This window comes from Schistocerca gregaria, chromosome 2 (genome assembly GCF_023897955.1).
Source record: "Schistocerca gregaria isolate iqSchGreg1 chromosome 2, iqSchGreg1.2, whole genome shotgun sequence".
Lineage (NCBI taxonomy): Eukaryota > Metazoa > Arthropoda > Insecta > Orthoptera > Acrididae > Schistocerca > Schistocerca gregaria.
The window spans coordinates 571,279,089-571,298,069 of NC_064921.1; the positions used below are offsets into that span (position 1 = coordinate 571,279,089).

The 18,981-nt window shown below is 43.0% G+C and overlaps 2 protein-coding genes across 4 annotated transcripts in view; one reads left to right on the forward strand and one right to left on the reverse strand.

Moving 5' to 3' along the window:
* Positions 1-18,981, reverse strand: part of LOC126333043 (neuromodulin) — a 663,909-nt gene that overhangs the window by 134,328 nt on the left and 510,600 nt on the right. The gene's annotated exons all lie outside the window — the stretch shown is intronic.
* Positions 1-18,981, forward strand: part of LOC126332988 (E3 ubiquitin-protein ligase SIAH1B-like) — a 456,241-nt gene that overhangs the window by 29,194 nt on the left and 408,066 nt on the right. The gene's annotated exons all lie outside the window — the stretch shown is intronic.

Here is an 18,981-nt window from a genome sequence, read left to right on the forward strand (position 1 = left end):
ATTGCTGTACAAATGGAGGCTCTGTCGTTTGGAACGAGCAGACAGTCACAGGAGCAAATTACCGAACTTTCCCGACGAGATTAAGGAAGGATGTCAAGACGGTAGTGGCATGGGAGGCTACGTTGAGTGTTGTTTTTCCCTTTGCGGCAACTCCCCCGCTCATTCTGTCCAGAACACTCAATGCTGCTGCTTTTGACTCATCTCTCTCCCCTCACCGGCAATCTCCTGACACGCCAACTCAGTGACTGAAACGTTTCCCGAATAGCCAGAATGTAGACTACTACAATCAAGATATCAATAGTTAGAAAAATGTCCCACTGAAGGGTGAATATTTGGAGTGGGGTTTCCCGAACTTTGACAGAACTCTTGGAGAAACCTAGAACTTTTATGGAATTTAATTAGAACGTTAATGTTTTTTTTTTTAGAAACGAGAAGAACTTATTTTGTTCAGCGCTTAATTTTAAACCATAACTAACAACACAGATCATAATGAAATTAAAACAAAATTAATATCAAAAGGTCGAAAAAATACGCTATGTTTTTGATAATTTTTCGCGAAGCACTATTCTCTTCCTGCAGAACACTAGCGTTTCACGGAGCACAGCTTGAGAAACCCTGAGGTAGAAGCCCACAATATCGTCTAGTTTCAACGTCGCAGCTCGATTATTTCGAGATGATAATTAAAACTTTATGACTACTGCTCCACGTACGATATAATTAAAGTGCATCTGTTTGTGTGACTGAACAGTTATGGCTCTAACAAAACAGCTTTGTGTGAATGATCAGTTACAGCTCCAATAAAATAGCAGTGTGACTAACAGCTGTCAGTGACAGTGGCGGTGTTGCTGGCTGTGACACAGCCACTGTACTCAGGCGATCCACGTAAATCACTCCGTGTTTGGTTTACCGAGCGAGGTTGCGCAGTGGTTAACGTATTGGACTCGCATTCGGAAGGACGACGCCATCCACGTGAGGTTTTGTATGATTTCCCTAAATCGCTCTAAGCAATTACCGGGATGATTCCTTTGAAAGGGCACGGCGCTCTCCTTCCCCATCTCTTCCTACTTCGAGGTTGTGGTCCGCCTCTAATGACCTCTACGTCGATAGGACGTTAAACACTAATCTTCCTTCCGTCTTCCACGTTTAGTTTCGTTGCCTTGCACTACGTGCAGCCCGCTTTATTTGACAACACTATGCGCGTACTTGCAAAGCAGGCAACACAGCGAGCACGTGATGCCCAGGAAACAGCTGTGACTGGATAACGCCTGGCCCCTATCACTCCACTCACTGAAAATTTGTTTTAATTAAATTATCTGTAATTTTTCCTCAACAGTCCTCTGGTTTGATGTGTCTTGCCACTACTTCACCCCTTGTGCCAACCTCTTCATCTCTGAGTGGCACTTCCACGCAACATTCTCATTTATAACTTGGATATATTGCTATCTCTGCGTTCCCCTACAGTTTTTTCTCTCTGTACCCTCCTTTAGTACGAAGCACGTTATTCCATGCTGTATTAGCACATGTCGTGTCATACCGTCTCTTCTTATTCTTAGTGTTTTCAGCATAATTCTTTCCTCGCCCACTATTCATTAAACAATCAGTCCATCTACCTGGATAGGTTTCAGGTTGTTTGTCCCTTCACTCTGCGATAGTAGATACTGGTTTAGCCGACAAAAGGCAGCGTTGACGAAAAATCGACTAAATACCTATCACGCGAAGGCCACGTAACTCCTGTCCGTAGGCAGCAGCTGAAGGTTAGTTAACTATTGAGTATTCGGAATTCTTGCATGACTCGTTTGAAAAATGTGTAAAATTTCCTGTAAGCTGATTTATTGTCTTTAAAACAAGGAAAATAGCTCCCAGGTCCGTATTTAATACCCCAACATTAGTTACGCGATGTCACTGACTGACCCTGTTACAAGTTCACACCCAAATGCAGCCAGAAGGTATTTAGTCCGACCCGATATTTTAAACGTCCTAAACAGTCACTAACCCACGACTACTTGTGAGTTAACATACTCAGTCGTTCAGTAGGTTTCTTGTAAAGAAGTGGTCACCATAATGTCTCGTAATGCGTACGAAGCACGCCTGCAGATTTTATATATTACATGAAAGGTTCACAAGCGAACATCTCATAAAATAAACCACTCACAACGCTCAAACTTTCAGAAAATAATCAATACTGTTGTCGCCTTTCGTCAACGACACGAAAAGTGCTCAAACCTGCGAACTTGATCAGTCCGATTTAATATAGGTGCTTACCAGAAGACAGCTCCCGAGCGACTCTCTGGGCTCATGGATCTGAGGCACAAAGCCATACTCAAAATCACGGAAAATACTGAATCCCTATTGGCTAGTATGTTGAGCAGCCAACCAGATCATTTCGAGCACTTCTATGTTCGCGATATTTCTAATGTCAGACAATCAGATTATCATAAGTAATTTAGACTAGAAATCTCGTAATTCCGAAAGTAAATAAAATTTCATGAAAACAAAATGCGATTCCTTTCCATAAAATAAATTACTAATAAATTTAATACTCGACGCCCCTTGTGGCTGCCTTTTACAAAATAAAGCTCACTCGGACATACGTCACAAATTCCCCTATTGCTCAACAACTTTGTCACGGATACATCTATATAGTTTTAATAAGATACCCCGTTCTCACTCTACATATGCCCTCCATTCACTCCCACAGTCTCTCCGAAAGAGTCACACAACCAAAACACTATGAAACAATAATTATACAAAATACTTTTAATTATATCAGAAATCTGTAGTAATGAAACTAAAGAAAATTCCAGAAAATTAGAGTATATGAAACTATACTCTTGGCTGTAGTTTCAATTGATACTATAGATGAATACATTACAGTCCCTAATTCGGTTTCACACTGCCAGCACAATTATTGTGTGGTTTAGGTAAAATTTATATCTCCGGAAGTACTGAATTTATTGATCATCTTGCACACACTCCAGAGAACCAGTCTCTGCTAGCTACTGACAGCTATGTCTGTCTAACACTGGCGACAGATTAAGCAAAGGATATTGTGCGACGGGAATGGATAGCCGGCGAGGATTTTGTTGAACCCAGTGTCATTTAAGCTCTTGAGTCCCGTGCTATCATCATGTACGATACCTCCAGGTTTTATTTTTTGCTCGAGCGTGAACGCAACTGATCGTTCTTAGCCTGTGATAGCATATATATATAGGCATCACACTTGCCGAAAATCACTTGTTCGTCGTTGTGCCAACAGCCAAGAGGTGGTAGCACTGATCAGAAACTTCGAATTTTTCAACTGCGCAGCATGTCTCGGCTAAACAAAAGTAAGGGTTTGATTGCAAGTTTGTATTTTTACCCATCTGGGAAATTGCAGTGAATACAGGAAATACTGTATTTAATGCTTACAGTCAGTTTTTATTGTAAAAAAGGAACCCTTTTAGCATCATTTGTTGTCCGTCTGTCTGTCCTACTGTTAGAAAGCTTTTTCTCACGAACACGTAGACGTATCGGTTTGAAAATTACACACACTAAGCTCTATGGTTCCTTGTCGGTGTAATAAATGTAAGTCTTTAAGTTAGTATAATCAAAAGTACAGCTCTTATGTCACATATTTTAACAATCGCAAACTCCCTCGTCAAAACCTATTTTCCGTTGCCATAGCATCATGACATCTGTCAGAACAAGTAAAGGAAAAAAAATCGTAAATTCTTAATTTGTAATTATATCACACAAAAATTATTTCTTTGTCATCTGTTATCCGATTTCAACTTGGAAATAAAACATTCCCCAAAGTTTTGGAATCCCGGGACCCATATCTTGCCAGTAACAATGTCGATAACAGGCAAAAATCGTCGAGAGTCTCTGTACGTAATTAAGTTTGTACGAAACCCTCAGAGCGCAAGTCCTACACACACCTGGCCAAGATTTTTATAGCAGAGCAACTTGAAATTGCATGGTTGAACGAATAATTGTTCAGTTTAAGTCACAAGGTGTAGTGTATGATAACATCCATAAAAAATTCACTACGGTTTCAAAAATATATTGGAGGTCACTCGTTGTTAACAATCTTTAACACAAAGCAATTATAAGAAAGTAGCTGGCCTGCAAGATTAAATATAAGCTTATCACTGATGAAGTAGGACGTAAGAATAACGCCAATCGTATTCAAGCTTTGACTGAAACAAGTGAGAAAAACTCGAAAGTGACGGAACTCGTCATAACATGTCCTAAATTCCAACTTCCTGAGAACCACGGAGGACTTTATGCACTCGCAGACGCACATTCAGCACAGCCACCAGCCGTCGTGCTGTATCCCCTCTGCCGGTCGCCTGTCAACGTCCCGTAGTTGCTGCACACTTTACGAAAAGGCCACTCTCCGTGTCTACCCAAAAATTACTCGCGCGGGTCAGCTCACACCGCGATATTTAGGAGAGGAGGGAAAGCAGACATTTGGCAAATATGAAAGGGGCCAATTACAATCTTTCCCATCTGAAGTGAATCTTCTATCCTCGTCTCAATCTATATCTAGCTCTCCCGTCCTCCATCACCACACTTTTGCGAGTGTTACTTCCGCGTCAAATGGGTGAACTTGAAACTAGTTAAATTTTGAAACGTCTAGTTATTGCGTCTCTGTGCCTCTATCATACTTCGCCTTCTTCGTCTTTTACAGAACAGCGCTCGGCCATAGGTAGAGAGGGAAGGGGCGACCGGTGTGTTTCAAACACACGAACCACAACAGCTTTTTAAGGCAGTGTCTGTCTCTTTCCCGTCCTGCTTCCTCTCTCAAGTCCAAAACTGATTTGACTACCGAGTGGTGGGGAGTAATTTTCGTTAGAATTCCAACACGTCAATGATTCTCTCCTTGGCGATATCACGTCTTGTCATTTCCCTCAATCAAAGGTCTCTCCCTCAACCTCGAAAGTAACTAGATGGTGAGTTGAAACTTTCATTAAAGTTTGCCGTCTTGCTCATGCGAGGAGCGATTTTTTTTTTCAGCCTCAAAGTAACGTAAAGTTTCGGGGTGGGAAAAGTTGTCGTTACCATTTAAAAATCTAATCGTCCTGCCCGCCTTTACAGTATTTTTCTATCCTCTGCCACAATGATGCGTTGCATTCTCCCTGCCCACTCAGTCATGGAACTTCGGTCGCTCATGTAGAGAGGAGTACATGAAATTAGCTGTAATAAAACTCCTACATGTCCCATCTTCCTTCCAGAAGGCTCTTGGTGCATGTGAATGACGCATACATTATACATTTCGTTGATCCCTGTGACAGTGGCTAACCGTCACCTTTCAGTACGAGTAATTGTTCAAAAGTTTGAATTATGGACTAGAAATTTATATACAGGACGGTTATAGTTAAACTTCCGCTACTTGATCCGGTGTAAACGGAAAAATATCTGCCGTATGGGCACCTAACTTTATACAAGTGATGTTCAGATTGTGCGCTGCAGGATTTCGGTTGTTAATAGCGTTAGTGTAATGATTTGCCATTATGGGCTTGAACTGGTACGCCGACGTAGTGTAGAAACAAAGGCATCAGTGTTGCTGACAGTTGTAGCCTGGAATGTAAAGACAATAAGCAGTTAACAAATTATACCTATTAAGTGGAAATTAAAATATGTTTCTTTCCACAATTGATGCGTTATTTCTCTTCGTATGCCCTTAAAAATGTTTCCAAGAAATTTTATTGCCTTACGATCTCTCGTTTTTCATAGAGGTCCTCACAAATACCGAAAGTTTAACTACAACCACCGTGTATTCTAAAGCTGTGAATAAAGCACTGAGAAATGAATGTGATTTTCACAGCCAGATGGTACCTTTTCAAATTATAATTTTAATTAATATTGTGTTTATGCTGGTTGCTGGTGTGGAGGAAAGTTAGTTAATTATTAGTATTTTATTACTGGTCTCATTCATAAGCAGCCATATCTCAGTCATCACAGTCGCTCAAGAAAGTTATAATTAAGCTTTACTTGTTTGATCAGAATCAGACGATGACTCTCCTTGTCCGCAGTCTCAATGATTCGAAGCGATCTGCAATCATGTGTAAATAAAATGTCTTGGTTTTCTTGCGTTGTGTAGTCAGTCGGGAAACCTCATATCAAGTGGAAAGTTTGCTTTGATAGATTTTAATTATCTGATGAAATAATGGAGCTCTTGGATCTAATAATTGCAGGTTCGTTTCCAATTCATAGGAAGTTCCCTTCTGATTACCAACGAAACGACACCTCCGTGCAAATTTCCAATTAGAGAATAAATATAAAATGAAATTTATTACACACCTTTGATATAAATGCTTAGTATACATTTTCTTGAATAGCATACAACAAATTTTCAGTCTCTTTCTTCCAGTAACCACGATAGCAAAATTACAATTATTCAATGCGGGTATTCGGCACGGAAAAGATCCCAGAAGTCCTCTCAACACACCGGAGAGAATATTACAAAGAGTAATTATGCGCTCATGGAATAGTAATAGTACTGTACTAACTTCTCATGGTTGGGCTTCACAGTCATACAACATTTCTTAAAAGACATAATAGTCGCCGTTGACTGTATAAAATATTTATTGTTATTATTGCAGTTTCGGCCTGATGGCCATTTTCAAGTAACACTGCAAAGTTACATTCTGTGGAACTCCACATGTTGTCAGTGCACCTGAACTTGCATGTGTGATAGACGATATAATAAATGTCGTACTCATCAGACTTGTGGGACTCTCACAGTCAAAAGGCTGCATTTTGACGACGACATGTACTCATGTCGGATAGTTTTATATTCTGACAGAATGTAACTTTGCAGCGTTGAAAATGGTCATAAGGCCAAAATTGCAATAGTAACAATGAATATTTTATACAGCCAACGGCGACTATGATGTCTTTTAAGAAGTACTGTACTACTTTGCGCATCGATTCTGCGGGTATATCGATGGTCAAGTAGGAAACGTAATTTACTCATAGAATTGTGCAAGGATAATTAGTAGAATATAAAGAGATATTACAAAATTCGTTGTCAGGCACTTGTTTTATCAGTTAACCCTTTCAGGCTGCTTGAAGATACTGGTGATCAGGCTACTCGTCTCTTAGCTGTTAGTGAGTCGACAATGATTCTTGCACATTCATGTCATGCTCTTAGTGACCTCATTTATTGAAATGCTTCTGATCTCAGTTAATTCCGTCTGATCTTAATACTTAATTTAGTGTAAGTCATAACAGAAAAGCGTACGTGTGAATTATGTTCTAGTCCGTAGATATCTTGACTGAACTAAATTACATTTTATTGAGTTTGTCGATGTTATTCTAGCCAACTAAATGACTCACAGTCACTTCACGCTCAACAACTGACGGTTATCATTTTCGCATTAATTCATCAGAGGAGCTCACACTGAATACGCGTTGTCACTTACGGCAGGTTCTCCTCTCTAACACGAACTTACTATCGATCAGAAGACGAACACCAGCAAAAGGAACAGGCGAGAATATTTTGCGCTTTTGTGCCAGAACAGCGAGGAGCGCATTGTCAGGCGACGTTTTGCCGGTAATCGTGGCGCGGACGTTCAGACAATAGCCGTAACAAATGCTTCGAGGCGCCCCCGCTGAACAAAAGCGCCCCGAATCCTGACCCTGCCGCGTAGCAAAATACGCCGAAAAGATACCAAGCGCAGCCACGCACAATACAGACGCTGCCCTGTTACTGGCAGCCGTCGGGCCTGTCTTATTGGCTTTCAATTCAGGTTAGGGAATTTATTTAGAGAGTGAAATTTCCGATGTTCGTTTCGATTCTTGTAGTCAACTAATTTTAAATACACACCTGATTTACTTCGAAGCAGTACCAGAATTCTGCATGTATGACGTTAACTTCCAAGAGTGGTGAACCACTCCACATTCTGTCAAGAACATACATGTACTCTTAATGAAATGCTACGAGTCAATTAATTATTTAGGTATTCAGTATTAATTAGTTTAGAAAATAATTTCGGGAGAGTTTGCCTGTTATGATTACGACGAATGAGTCGTCGCCAATGTTGACTGGTGGCCAATGATAAACAGAAACATATAAATCACAGCAGGTTTGGCAGTAACGTCGATAAGGTGCTGGCTGTATGGGGTGGATCTGCAACGACTAAAATAATTACAAGTTGTTGGTAAAAGTAATATATGTTGTACTTAACTGGTTGTACAGGATTCTTTTTGGCTGCATACATATAATTGTTGATAGCGCGCCTTGTTAGAGGTTGCTTCCTATCAGCTGAAGGTTATTATACTTTACTGCTTGACGTCCCGAGCAAGAGTGGACGAGAGCTCGTTATAAACTTGATACAAGCCGCGGAGCGGCGCTGGTCGCGGCTCGCGGGTCCAGCGGAAATAATACGGACCGCGGTCGATAACTGCAACCTCTACTGTGGTATCGAACGTTGATACCACATTGCCGCTAAGGTGGGAGTATAAATGGCTTAGCTGCTGGACAGTGACAATCAGATTGGACCTAAATGCTGCTTGGTACTTGTTCGCCTAATGGTGGGTAAATATGGAACGAGTAACACTTGTCTCGCCCCAATTATCACAGAGTGGCAGGTGAAACAGCTGACTGTATGATTTCACATATGAAAGAACATATATGGCTTTCCCGCCGAGGTATCTTTTTTTTCCTGGACAGGTCCCACAGACTCTATAAATTGGAAGGAGGCCACCATATCACCAGCCTGAGTTTAAAATATTTTATTTAGTAGTTTATTGTTTACTTATTTTGCACAAAAGTTGGAGGAATAATGTCCTCCTTCGTACGCTACTGCCCATTAAAATTGCTACACCACGAAGATGACGTGCTACAGACGCAAAATTTAACGGACAGGAAGAAGATGCTGTCATATGCAAATGATTAGCTTTTCAGAGCATTCACATAAGGTTCGCGCCGGTGGCGACACTTACAACGTGCTGATACGAGGAAAGTTTTCAACCTATTTCTCACACACAAACAGCAGTTGACCGGCGTTGCCTGGTGAAACGTTGTTGTGATGCCTCGTGCAAGGAGGAGAAATACGTACCATCACTTTTCCAACTTTGGTAAAGGTCGGATTGTAGCCTATAGCGACTGCGGTTTATCGTATCGCGACATTTCTGCTCCCGTAGGTCGAGATCCAATGACTGTTAGCAGAATATGGAATCGCTGGGTTGACGAGGGTAATACGGAACGCCGTGCTGGATCCCAACGGCCTAGTATCACTAGCAGTCGAGATGACAGGCATCTTAGCCGCACGGCTACAACGCATCGTGCAGCCTCGTCTCGATCCCTGAGTCCACAGATGGGGACGTTTGCAAGACAACAACCATCTGCACGAACAGTTCGACGACGTTTGCAGCAGCATGATTATCAACTCGGAGACCATGGCTGCGGTTACCCTCGACGCTGCATCACAGAGAGGAGCGCCTGCGATGGTGTACTGAACGACGAACCTGAGTGCACGAATGGCAAAACGTCATTTTTTCGGATGAATCCAGGTTCTGTTTACAGCATCATGATAGTCGCACCCGTGTTTGGCGACATCGCGGTGAACGCACATTGGAAGCGTGTATTCATCATCGCCATACTGGCGGTATCACCCGGCGTGATGGTATGTGGTGCCATTGTTTACACGTCTCGGTCACCTCTTGTTCGCATTGACGGCACTTTGAGCAGTGGACGTTACATTTCAGACGTGTTGCGACCCGTAGCTCTACCCTTCATTTGATCCCTGCGAAATCCTATGTTTCAGCAGGATAATGCACGACCGCATGTTGAAGGTCCTGCGCGGGTCTTTCTGGATACAGAAAATGTTCGACTGCTGCCCTGGCTAGCACGTTCTGCAGATCGCTCACCAACTGAAAACGTCTGCTCAATGGTGACCGAGCAACTGGCTCGTCACAATACGCCAGTCACTACTCTTGATGAACTGTGGTATCGTATTGAAGCTGCATGGGAAGTTGTACCTGTACACGCCATTCAAGCTCTGTTTGACTCAATTCCCAGGCGTATCATGGCCGTTATGACGGTCAGAGGTGGTTGTTCTGGGTACTTATTTCTCAGGATCTATGCACCCAAATTGTGTGAAAATGTAATCACATGTCAGTCTAGTATAATATATTTGTCCAATGAATATTCGTTCATCATCTGCATTTCTTTTTGGTGTAGCAATTTTAATGGCCAATAGTGTAATTTTTTTCCTGTAGCTTCCACAAGATCATACAGCACTAATGGAAGTGGTATAGTTGTTGTGTTCGTAAGTGCTAAGATTGGTCTGGTGCAGCTCTCCTCGCTAATCTATTCCGTGCACGTCATCATCTCTGCACAGTAACCGCGACCTATATCCGCTTGAACCTGCCTGCTCCATTCATCTCTTGATCTTCCTCTACAGTTTTTGACCCCTCACACTTCCCTCCATTACGAAACTGATGGTATGTTGTTGCCTCACCAAGTGTTCTATCAGCCAGCTCCTTCTTTTAGTCGAGAGATAAATTTATTTTCTGCCTGATTCAAGTTCCTTTTCATTATTTACCTGATCTACACATTTCATCTCTGAAGCAACTCATTCTCTTCCTGTCTGAACTTTTCATCATCCACGTTTCACTTCCGTGCGTTTTATGTTCCAGACAAATACTTCTAAAAAGACTTCCTAAACCTTAAATTAATATTCAATGTTAACAAATATCTCTTTTCCAGAATAGCCTTTCTTATTGCCAATTTACTTTGACCATCGTCAGTTATTTTACACGAAATATATTCGCAGTTGCGAATATAAACAATCATTAACCGCACATGTGAATGACGACAATGAAAATGTATGGAAGACCAGGACTCGAACCAATGTCCCGCTTTATGCGCCTTAACCGCCGTGGCTATCCCTGTAGGACTCTGGCCACACTCAGACTTCCATATTTCGTTGTTCCTGTATTCGGACACACATTATGTAATTCCCTTACAGGGCAGGACATTTTAACTGGAAGTCACTGCCCTGTTCAGCGAATAAATACCGGGCTAAATACGATACTGAACTGAGAAGTTAATGATTTGCTTTCGTTTTTTGTTTAAAAAGGATAAAGTATTGACTATAAATGACAAACAGAGTTCACAACGTTTGATTCTGTATTGCTGCCTGTGTTAAGACACAATGCCTGTTTTGCAGGGGCGTCTCGATTTACAATATTACCTTTGTTTAGTACTTTTATTGACAATTTGAGTTTCCCAATATGAGAACATTTTGTGTAACTGAATGCTTACACCCTTACGCTGGATATGAAAATTCCTCTGAGACTCTCTTGCCCAAACTGTGAAAAACTGTACCAAAGGATTTAATATTTTGGAAGAATATTACCAATGCAACTAAAAACAGGTCACTGTATTGTAATACATATATTTGTTGCAGTGATGTACACAAAACGCAAGGAAAACTTTTGAGTCCCGTCAGGTTATATTCATCGTAAGTGATTGAGTTATTTACTTACTGCATTACAAATATAAGTTTACATTCACTAAAACATTTCGAAAACACGTTATAAACATAAAAACCCTTATAATGTCCTTTCACGCTTTGTGGCCGAGCCGTTCTAGGCGCTTCGGTCTGGAACCGCATGACCGCTACGGTCGCAGGTTCTAATCCTGCCTCGGGCATGGATGTGTGAGATGTCCTTAGGTTAGTTAGGTTTAAGTAGTTCTAAGTTCTAGGGGACTTATGACCTCAGATGTTAAGTTCCATAGTGCTCACAGCCGTTTGAACCATAAGTCCTTTCACGTCAGCAGCGTCCTCAAATTCTGTGCCGAAATGAACAACACAGCGGTAGAACACACTGCTCTTTTTTCTGTTTTCTGTGGTTACCTAAATATATTGCCAAAGAGTTTTCCGTGATACAGCCTGACTGGATGCCAGTACATGAATTCTACTTCACGCTGTTTTATGTCTGTGGAAAGTGGACGGGACTTTTTGGTCCTGTCGGCAAGGAAAGGGTTAAAAGAACAAAATGTATTGCATATTGTAGACTTGCCCTAGATCTAAGATACATAATGGAATCATGTGTCAACTTCGTAGGGAATAATATGCTTTGTATCTAGTGAATTTTCTGTGATGAACACAGATAGCACGTTAGTCATTCCCGCTATGTATATGTAGATCCTTATTTATTTTTTATTTGCTGTGCGGTCCCCTTCCAAATGTTTTCCAAACGTTAACTAAAACTGGAGCAATTATTAAATTTTAAATTTGGAAATTTCCTATGTGACCAAACTGCTGAGGTAATCGGTGTCTAGGCTTACACAATCCTTAATCTAACTTAAACTTGCGCTAAAGACAGCACACACGCCCTTGCCTGAGGGAGGACTCGAACCTCCGGCGTGGGAAGCCGCGCGAACCGTGCCAGGGCGCCCTAGATGGCGCGGCTATCTCGCGCGGGTGGTAGATTTCAGTTTATTATTGTAGTTATATATCACCATACTAAAGGAATTTGGAATAATTTATTCGCTGTTTTTTTTCCTCTCTTTGAATCAAGTGCTCATACTGTGCGAGTTACACTCCTGGAAATTGAAATAAGAACACCGTGAATTCATTGTCCCAGGAAGGGGAAACTTTATTGACACATTCCTGGGGTCAGATACATCACATGATCACACTGACAGAACCACAGGCACATAGACACAGGCAACAGAGCATGCACAATGTCGGCACTAGTACAGTGTATATCCACCTTTCGCAGCAATGCAGGCTGCTATTCTCCCATGGAGACGATCGTAGAGATGCTGGATGTAGTCCTGTGGAACGGCTTGCCATGCCATTTCCACCTGGCGCCTCAGTTGGACCAGCGTTCGTGCTGGACGTGCAGACCGCGTGAGACGACGCTTCATCCAGTCCCAAACATGCTCAATGGGGGACAGATCCGGAGATCTTGCTGGCCAGCGTAGTTGACTTACACCTTCTAGAGCACGTTGGGTGGCACGGGATACATGCGGACGTGCATTGTCCTGTTGGAACAGCAAGTTCCCTTGCCGGTCTAGGAATGGTAGAACGATGGGTTCGATGATGGTTTGGATGTACCGGGCACTATTCAGTGTCCCCTCGACGATCACCAGAGGTGTACGGCCAGTGTAGGAGATCGCTCCCCACACCATGATGCCGGGTGTTGGCCCTGTGTGCCTTGGTCGTATGCAGTCCTGATTGTGGCGCTCACCTGCACGGCGCCAAACACGCATACGACCATCTTTGGCACCAAGGCAGAAGCGACTCTCATCGCTGAAGACGACACGTCTCCATTCGTCCCTCCATTCACGCCTGTCGCGACACCACTGGAGGCGGGCTGCACGATGTTGGGGCGTGAGCGGAAGACGGCCTAACGGTCTGCGGGACCGTAGCCCAGCTTCATGGAGACGGTTGCGAATGGTCCTCGCTGATATCCCAGGAGCAACAGTGTCCCTAATTTGCTGGGAAGTGGCGGTGCGGTCCCCTACGGCACTGCGTAGGATCCTACGGTCTTGGCGTGCATCCGTGCGTCGCTGCGGTCCGGTCCCAGGTCGACGGGCACGTGCACCTTCCGCCGACCACTGGCGACAACATCGATGTACTGTGGAGACCTCACGCCCCACGTGTTGAGCAATTCGGCGGTACGTCCACCCGGCCTCCCGAATGTCCACTATACGCCCTCGCTCAAGGTCCGTCAACTGCACATACGGTTCACGTCCACGCTGTCGCGGCATGCTACCAGTGTTAAAGATGCGATGGAGTTCCGTATGCCACGGCAAACTGGCTGACACTGACGGCGGCGGTGCACAAATGCTGCGCAGCTAGCGCCATTCGACGGCCAACACCGCGGTTCCTGGTGTGTCCGCTGTGCCGTGCGTGTGATCATTGCTTGTACAGCCCTCTCGCAATGTCCGGAGCAAGATTGGTGGGTCTGACACACCGGTGTCAATGTGTTCTTTTTTCCATTTCCAGGAGTGTATTTGAGAACTTAGTGACAGAACGCATGCCATAACGAATATTTTTGTTTTCGTTACTTCTGTTCCTTTTCGGAATTCAGAATAGAACTCCGAGCTGCACCACGACTCCCATAGAACAATAAAATGGTTTTGATCGCATATGAAAGTTTGTACGTTGTACTTCTTTATGGAATAGCTTCCATTATTGTGGCAGTTTTGTACACCAGGAATATAGTCAGTCGTGTTGTATGGATATTCAATATATTCAGGGTAATTTAAATAAATTTCTTAGTCAGTTTTCGACGATCGCCCAGGTCCCAGTTCAGCTTGAAAATCACCAAGCTATCAGTTTAATATTTGTTCCAATGCACAGACGATCAGTTATCACCTTGTTCTCGTAAGTCTCACAGATTAGATAGTAAATGTGTACTACTGTCCTGTTTTGCGCCTCCATGAAAGGAATAACTGTGTCACTCGCACGCAGGGAGATCATTTCCATTCGACTCATGTTTTATAAACATTTTTTTTTATTGGGATACGGCTTACAAGTAAAAGACAACGGCCTATAAGAACTGAAATATATTTCAAAGAGCACGACCCAAACAGCTGTTACGTTGCGTTATTGCCAGGATTGGACATCAGAAATTATTTGTAGATGACTTGTTGTCATCAGACTGGTAAGGACTTTTTTCAGTTTGCAACAGAAAATCGTATGATGGAACATTGATTTGCCACATCTAATGTTCGCTATCGTCATAAAATCACTCAATTAAAGCTTTTGATGGAGATAACCAAAAATCCTAACTCCCAGTTTGGTGTTAAATATAAGTTTATTCCGTCCAGAGGCATAGTTTCAGTGCCTTTTCCGTATAGTGGCCATCGTTTCAGTTATTTTTGTTGTAAACGTCTCCAGGATTAAATTTAACCTATGAACGAAGTGAGACAAAAATTGGTTGTGGCACAAATAAAAACACAATGCTACTGCTGTTAGTTTTCCTGCTGAACGATTTTCGGCTTCCAATGTTATTTCAGAAAGCTATCTTTATCTCGTCTGTTTTTTAAGTATTACTTTCGTCACGATAGGAACCGATGGTTAAGAGAAGTCACGCGAGTATTCTTTAGACATTATTATTAATGAATTGCCGCATCTGCTTGCCCTTACTAATATCTTCATCATCATTTAAATTAAGGTTGGGACGTTGTGTGTAACATTTATCAGGAAGTTGTGTGGATTTTGTTCAGTGTTTGCTCTTGTTTTGGATATCTATATACAGTGAATCTCGTGGAACGTACGGGGAAAGGGGCGGGGGGTGAAGTTTGGAAACTGTCAAGCTTGTGCAGAAAATCCGTGGTCATTAACCAGGGTCTGGCCCACCTCCCTGACTAGGAAATGATCGTTTTGCACGTTAAGTTGTACGGGCAGGTCTCAGACAACTCCGGTCGACGACAAAGGTGATGGAATGTTATTATAAGCTTCGGGAAGTACACATACTTCCCGACAAAAAGTGAAGCTGCCAGAAGACATTATCGGATGTCAGTGTAACTTCGTGCACGCACAGATCATCTGCGCCCGCATCTCGTGGTCTTGCGGTAGCGTTCTCGCTTCCCACGCCCGGGTTCCCGGGTTCGATTCCCGGCGGGATCAGGGATTTTCTCTGTCTCGTGATGGCTGGGTGTTGTGTGCTGTCCTTAGGTTAGTTAGGTTTAAGTAGTTCTAAGTTCTACGGGACTCATGCCCATAGCTGTTAAGTCCCAAAGTGCTCAGAGCCATTTGAAGCATTTGTAGATCATCTGCGGGCATGTAAATGATTAGAGTTGTAGTTCTCTGTGAAAGCTAGAACGACCACGGGAGTTCATTAGTGTCGTTTGTGGTTAGTGTTGTTACCCGGCCTGGTAAGGTATATAAGAGGTTTGAAAAGCGTCGGGTGTTTAGTGATCACTGCTGAAGGCACGGATATTACGCACATTCGTGTGAGACGGCGTTACCACTATCTGAAAATTCGAAAGTGGTCTCACTGTGGATCTCTATGTGGTCGACTGGTCGAATCGTGGCTGGATGGTGGACTGCGTGAGAATGTGAGGGGAGGAATAGTCGTCGGCGACGCTTTGGGCGACCACTTATGAGCACCAGAAGAGTACTGTGCACCAACCACATTATAACCCAATTACATCAGCGACCGCCATCCGAGAACGAGCTTATCATTACTGTTTGTTTTATTTTCTGTCATTTACGAAGGACTTGCCACACACATACGTCTTGTTTTTACAATATTAACGTGTACTTACACAGTTTATTAGATTTATTATTATTTTAACAAACTTTAAAAGAATTGCAGCTTGAAATACTTGTGAACAAGAACTAGTTAGGAACGAGGAGTGCTTAAAATTAACGATATGCGTATTAAGAAGATAGGAAAATAGGAAGATAGGAAAGTTTTATAGAGCGCCACAATCCTTGCTACCCAGGAGCGAACACATCATTGAGCTCCTCCCTCTCGGGCAGCAACCTCCGGAACAAGTTACTAGTCGCCGTCCAAGGGCGAGTGCTTCAGCAATATTTTGAGTCTCTCGTCCTCAGATAACGTGATTCTGCATGTGGTTTAGGTTTCCCTACACGACAGTATGTGCTGTCCTCTATTTCTCCACTTCTGGTACCGCCTAATATTATTTTCTGGTGACCACTTGTTTTCGTGAGACTCTGGTGGTATTCTATGTCTTCACCTGTGTCTCCGTCTTCTGATCTGCTACAGCCGTTACTGTCATCTGTATCACTAGTATTGTCTGTCACATCATTTTTCGCTTTTGTTTGTTGCTTATCACTGCAAATAATCTTTATGCAGCCTCTAGATTTTCTTTCTGCACAATAATTGAAATCGTTCCACAACGTCTGGTCTCTACGTTATTCTCTCATGTCGTCGTGTGAGTACATTAGTCGTCTTTCCCTTGACGTTCCGGGTCCCTCTCTTTCTCTTCACGGGTACAATCAGCCTCCCGTCCGAGATTTACACGCTACAAAGCCCAAGACTGGCTAAGAAATGAACCGTGCCGCAGCTGGGATTGACATGTTTCACCCTAAATAGCTAACTAATGTTGGGAAAGAATGCATATGCCCTACGAGCCTTTTCGCAGTAGTCCTACTCCTTTTACCACGAATTCACCCACCAGCTTTTGAGCTCTCGAGTTCTGTATTTCGAACTATAAGAGTTGTACAGAAACCAGATGGCAGTCATAAGAGTCGAGGGGCATGAAAGGGAAGCAGTGGTTGGGAAAGGAGTGAGACAGGGTTGTAGCCTCTCCCCGATGTTATTCAATCTGTATATTGAGCAAGCAGTAAAGGAAACAAAAGAAAAATTTGGAGTAGGTATTAAAATTCATGGAGACAAACTAAAAACTTTGAGGTTCGCCGATGACATTGTAATTCTGTCAGAGACGGCAAAGGACTTGGAAGAGCAGTTGAACGGAATGGACAGTGTCTTGAAAGGAGGATATAAGATGAACATTAATAAAAGCAAAACGAGGATAATGGAATGTAGTCAAATTAAATCGGGTGATGCTGAGGGAATTAGATTAGGAAATGAGACACTTAAAGTAGTAAAGGAGTTTTGCTATTTAGGAAGTAAAATAACTGATGATGGTCGAAGTAGAGAGGATATAAAATGTAGACTGGCAATGGCGAGGAAAGCGTTTCTGAAGAAGAGAAATTTGTTAACATCGAATATAGATTTATGTATCAGGAAGTCGTTTCTGAAAGTATTTGTTTGGAGTGTAGCCATGTATGGAAGTGAAACATGGACGATAACTAGTTTGGAAAAGAAGAGAATAGAATCTTTCGAAATGTGGTGCTACAGAAGAATACTGAAGATAAGGTGGATAGATCACGTAACTAATGAGGAGGTATTGAATAGGATTGGGGAGAAGAGAAGTTTGTGGCACAACTTGACTAGAAGAAGCGATCGGTTGGTAGGACATGTTTTGAGGCATCAAGGGATCACAAATTTAGCATTGGAGGGCAGCGTGGAGGGTAAAAATCGTAGAGGGAGACCGAGAGATGAGTACACTAAGCAGATTCAGAAGGATGTAGGTTGCAGTAGGTACTGGGAGATGAAGCAGCTTGCACAGGATAGAGTAGCATGGAGAGCTGCATCAAACCAGTCTCAGGACTGAAGACAACAACAACAACAAGAGGTCTCTCAGTGCCGTGGACTCCCTGCAGCAGTCTGTGTCGTTGCGCGCCATTGGTCGGAAACAAGTATCAGCAGGACAAGGGAATTACTGTTTGATGCGTAGGCTGCTTTGTAATGTTACCGTGACTGGGAAACATGCACTCCTGGTTAACGGCGTCGCGTTGTGTTCAGCGATGAATCGCAATTCTTCACTACCTCTGATGACCTAGTATGGTGGCGACTAGGGAGCAGTCTCATCTTCCACAGTTTTGCAGAGGTACGGCGAAGTTACTCATGGTGTGTGGAGCCATCGGATGTGACTTCTGTTCACGGCTGGTAGTGACTGAGGGAACTCTCACGACACAACGGTACCTCACGAACGTAGTGCGTCCTCATGTGTTACCTCTCAAGGGACAACACTTGGTGCCATTCTTCCACAGGACATTGGTCATACACACGTGGCATGTGTCTCGATCAGCTGTCTGTAGTAGCCCCGTGGTCAACAAGATGCCCGGATCTGTCTCCGACAGAACATGTATGGTGCCAGACCAGACGTCAAACGGTTCAATTGGCTCTAAGAACTTCAGGACTTAACATCTGAGGTCATCAGTTCCCTAGACTTAGAACTACTTAAACCTAACTACCCTAACGACATCACTCAACATCCATGCCCGAGGCAGGATTGGAACCTGCAACCGTAGGTTCTAATCAGTGCCTAGAACCGCTCGGACACAGCGGCCGGCATCTTGAATATAAAGGACCAGTTATAACAGTTGTTGAAGTTGATAAAACGGCTTTATAACATGCTTCCCAACCAAATCAGTGGATTCATCCAGGCGACAGTGGGTGTAATGGCATACTGCCAAGGTTTTTGTAAAT